This window comes from Echinops telfairi, unplaced genomic scaffold (genome assembly GCF_000313985.2).
Source record: "Echinops telfairi isolate 266 unplaced genomic scaffold, ASM31398v2 ScPeMD7_7469;HRSCAF=8507_1, whole genome shotgun sequence".
In the NCBI taxonomy this organism is placed as follows: domain Eukaryota; kingdom Metazoa; phylum Chordata; class Mammalia; order Afrosoricida; family Tenrecidae; genus Echinops; species Echinops telfairi.
The window spans coordinates 71,200,910-71,206,342 of NW_022111373.1; positions in this window are offsets into that span (position 1 = coordinate 71,200,910).

A 5,433-nucleotide genomic window follows, 5' to 3' on the forward strand; every position below is an offset into this window, starting at 1 on the left:
TGACTGCTGCTTCCATGAACATTGCTTGTGGATCCAAGCATGATGAAATCCTGACAACTCAATCTTTTCTGTTTATCATGATGTTACCTATATGTCCAGTTGTGAGGATTTGGGTCTTCTTTACAATGAATTATAATTCATACTGGGACCACAATCCTTTATTTTCATCAGCAAGTGCTGATGAAACCCCTCTTCATTTTCAGCAAGCAAAACTGTGCCATCCACATATCACAGGTTAATAAACCTTCCTCCAATTGTGATACAGCATTCTTGTTCATATAATCCAGCTTCTCTGATTATTTTCTCACCATACAGATAGATTAAGCATGGGGAGAAGGTACAATCCTGATGCACACCTTTCCTGATTTTATACCGTGCAATATTCCCTTGCTCTGTTGGCACAAGTACCTCTTGTTCCAACTACAAGGTGTGCATGAGCACAACTGAGTGCTCTGAAATTCTCATTGTTCTCAACGTTATCCTCAGCTTATTATGATCCCCAGTCAAGTGCCTTTGCATTCTCAATAAAACACAAGTGAACATCTCTCTGGTATAATCTGATTTCACTGAAGTTCCATTTGACATCAGCAATGATATCCCTGAATGATAGCTAAGTTAGTGATGGCTAACATTTTTTGCAGCTAATATTTTTGCTATTCTTGTATGTCAAAAACTGTGTTAAGATCTTTACATACATTAACTCATTCATTTACTTGTCACAACAATCCTCTCTGGGTTTTTTCCCCATAGTACTTATAATTTTCAGATACTAGAAAGTTGACATATCTCCTTTCCTGCATATCTTTCCTGTCACAAGAACATAATCTTCATGCAGGAAAGGTATTTCTCTCTTTGGATCACTGATGATCAAAATTCAGGCAAGAATATTTCTCTGTTTTGATCAGTAATTGAGTAATACTAGCACTTTAGTAAGTGCTCAATAATAAATATTTGCTCTTTGGACCAATGAACAACCTTATGATACAATAACTAACATTCCTATTTTACAACGAGTACTCTAAGAGAAGTTCAACAATTTGACTCAAATCTCACAGCTCTGAAGAAGCAGAGTTATGTTTCCACCCACATCTATGTGACTCCAGAATCTATGTTCTAAATCACTCTCTCTCATCAATCACCACCATCCACCCCTTCAATGGAAGTGTCCTCTTCTTCCCACATGGGAGATGCAGTGAGGGGTCACTTAAGAAATTGCAAGTACAGCTTCCTTCTGGGTAATAATTAGTAAGCTCCTCACATAACAGATACCAGGGAAATGACCTATTTGGATCAAAATCAGGAGGAATTGAGCCTAGGAATCTAATGAAGCTTTCACTAACTGAAGAAGAAAAATATAGCTTCAAAAATAGTCTGAAGGCATCTTTTTTTCTAAAAGAGGTGGGAGGAGTAAACAGGGAAAGTTGGAATGAAAAGAAGTGATCATCCAATGGACAAGGGTTTCTCAGGGGAGTCCTGTGCTAATGTAGGCAGAGTGCTCTAACCAGCAAACTCTGATATTTAGATCACGACTGCGCATGGAAAGCCAATAATATTTGTCACTATGATCATCCAGAGAAGTTACCTTGATCATCAAGCAATCTTGTGATTGTCCTGGAGTTTCTCACACACACACACAAAAAAACATCAGATGGAAATTGGGAGGTAAACAGCCTAATTTGGGAGGTAAATGCTGCCTAATTCTAACCAAGATGTGGGTTTGGGTACGCAGAGGCTCAGAGAGAATCCTCTGACTAGCAGACATGTATACCCCAGCCCCTTGTGTCAAATTTGTGTCATCAAATTTAAGTGAAACAATTTGAATTTTTATTATTAATGCAATTAATAATAATTAATGTAATTATTAATATTAATGTAATTATTAATATTAACATAATAATCGATGTGTATTTTCTGATTATTAATTATTGTGAGCTTAATTAATGTAAACCAATCTCCATGGACCAGATAACATTTGAGGGCCCTAACTAACTCAATTGCTGGATTTTCAATGGGGAAAAGCCCAAACCAAACCAAACCCATGGTCATTCAGTCAATTCTGAACCAACACTAATTTGTAGAGCTCAGTTCTGCCCTTCAGCTCTCAAGCACAGATGTGCACACATTACACATACAAATATACCCAGGCACACAGATATAAACTATACACATGCACATACATACATACATATAGACATATAGGCCCTGTTTGGTCAGATGCCTCCCCGAATGACATCCTTATCTCGTTATCCCTGTAACTGCAAAATCATGTGGTTGAAAAGGCAAAAAATCCGTCTTCAAGTATTTCTTGCATCTCTCCACTGTTGGTGATTGCCAGTTTTTCACAGAGAGTGAGCAAACTGTTTAGCACAAAATTAGGTGTCCTTTTTTCCCAAAACGTTGCACTTGGCTGGTCCTATTGGCAACCAGTCAGTAGGGCTCCTCCCTTTAAATTAGGACATGAGCAAGGACACATGTTCCCTTAGTGGGGCTGAGACTGAGACAAAGAGCCCCTTTCTTCTCTCCCACCTACACCAGACCCTTCCCCTGCAGGAGCTGAGAGCTAGCAAAAGCCACCAGGAGGTCTTTATGAAACATCCTGTTAAATGTTACAACCCATAATAACCCACAACCCACCAGGAAGCCCATTCTTTGTGATCACCATTGTGTTTAGCTGATTAGCTCTACCAACTCACCCAAAGTTCTTACTTGGGCTCTAAGGCTTTTATGAACTGGTCTCAACTGTTCTCAAAACCCCTAGTGATGCAGTGGGTTATGCATTAGCCAGCTACCCACAAGGCAAGCCATCCAAATACACCAGCTGCTCTGTGGAAGAAAAGGGAGGTTGTCTGCTCCCCTTGAGGAGCAGAAAGTTAAACTAGGAGATACTGTACTCTAAAAAATAATCCAGAAATTTTCTTTCCTCTTAAAGCTGTAAAGGACCGGGAATCAGGCCCAACTTCATTCAGCTTCATGACGTGCCCAAGATCATTTCCTTCTGTTGATGTTGTTAGGTATCCTTCAGTTGGTTTGACTCACAGTGACCCTATACACAAAAGAACCCTCCTCACAATTATTTGTATATTTAAATCCATTTTTTCAGCATTTGTGTCAATCCATCTTTTTTCCCCCACTGACCCTCTACTTTAAAAGCCTGATATACTTTCCCTGGGACTGGTCTCCCCTGATAACATGTTCTAAGTACATGAGATGAAGTCTTGATATCCTCACTTCTAAGGAACATTCTAGATGAACTTCATCCAAGACAGATTTATTTGGTCTTCTGGTAGTCCATTATACTTTCAATGTTCTTTGCCAACGCCATATGTCAAGTTCATCAATTCTTCAGCAGCCTTCCCTATTCCTGCATATGAGGGAGTTGAAAATACCAAGATTTGTGTCAAGTACGTATTAATACTCACAGTGAAATCTTTGCTCTTGAATACTTTAAGGAAGCTTTATGAAGCAGATTTGACCAATGCAATTCTTTGTTTGATTTGACTGCTGCATTCATGAGTGTTGATTGTGTATCCAAGTAAAATAATATCCATTATAATTTCAATCTTGTGTTCATTTATTATTTTTATTGATCTAATTGTGAGGATTTTTTACTTCTTTATAGTATGAGGTGTAATTCCTATTGAAGGCTGTAGTATTTTATCTCCATCAGTAAATGCTTCAACTTCTCTGCACTTTCATCAAGTAAGGTTGTGTCCTCTGCATAATGCTGGCTGTTAATGAGCCTTCCTTTAATTCTGATGCCATGTTCCTCTTCATATAATATAGTTTCTCAGATTATTTATTTAGCAAACAAATGAAATAAGTATGATGAAAGGATACAACCACGATGCATACGTTTCCTGATTTTAAACTATTCCACATATCTTGATCTGTTCAAACTGTCTCTTGGTCTGTGCACAGGTTCTGCATGAGCACAATTAAGTGTTCTGGAATTCCTATTCTATCTAATATTATCCACAGTCAACCATGCTCCACACAGTCAATACCTTTTCATAGTCAATAAGGTGTGGTAATTACATAACTTCATGTCAACTTGATAAATAGAATGGGGGGGTGGAGTCTAGCCTCTCAATCAGGTCACAAGGTCATACCTGCCAGGAGAATCCTGGGAACTTCTCTCTCTCTCTGCCTTTGTCTTCCTGGGGACACACCATGTGGAGCTACCCTGAGACCTGAGTGAGTCATGTGGTGGAGATCTACAAAGACAGTCATGTGGAAAGGAAAGGTGGAGAAAGGAAATGGATATAACAAACCCAGGGACAAGGGAACAACAAGTGATCTAAAATTGATGGTGAGGAGGGCATAGGATGCCTGATAGGGCTTGACCATGGGCAATGTAACCGAGAGGAATTACTGAAACCTGATTGAAGGCAGAACATGATAGTGAGACAAGAGGAAAGTAAAAGGAAATAGAGGAAAGAACTAGGAGGCAAAGAGCATCTATAGAAGTCTAAATACAGCCATGTACACATGTAAATATATTTTTATATAACAATAGGGAAATAGATCTATGTACATATACTTATATGTTAAATAGCAAGGTAGCAGAGGGACATTGGGCCTTTACTCAAGTACTCCCTCAACGCAAGTACACTTTGTTCTAATAACCCGGCATTCTGTGATACTCACCTTTCTGACACGATTGATGAAGACAAAATGGGTGCCTAGAAAATGTGAAGAAAGTTGATGGTGTCCAGCTATCAAAAGATATAGCATCTGGGGTCTTAAAGGCTTGCAGGTAAACAAGCAGTCATCTATCTCAGAAGCATTAAAGCCCACATGGAAGAAGCACACCAGCCTGTGTGACCACGAGGTGTAGAAGGGACCAGGTATCAGACATCAAAGAACAAAAATCATATCAGTGGGTACCCACCTTCCCAATATGATCACTGAAGACAAATGTGTGCATAAACAAATGTGGTAAAGCTCACCTTTCTGACATGATTGCTGAAGACAAAATGGGTGCCTAGAAAATGTGGTAAAGCTGATGGTGCCCAGCTATCAAAAGATATAGCATCTGGGGTATTAAAGGCTTGAAGATAAACAGGCAGCCATCTAGCTCAGAATCAACAAAGCCCACATGGAAGAAGCACACCAGCCTGTGTGACCACAAGGTGTCGAAGGGATCAGGTATCAGGCATCAAAGAACAAAATATATCATTGTAAATGAGGGTGAGTGCAGAGCAGAGACCTAAAGCCCATCTGTAGGCAACTGGGCACCCTCTTACTGCAGGGTTGCAGGGAGGAGACAAGCCAGTCGGGGTGCAGGGTAGCAACAATGAAACATACAACTTTCCTCTAATTCTTAAATGCTTCCTTCCCGCACTATCATGATCCCAATTTTACCTTACAAATCTGGCTAGACCAGAGGATGTACATTGGTACAGATAGGAACTGGAAACACAGGGAATCCAG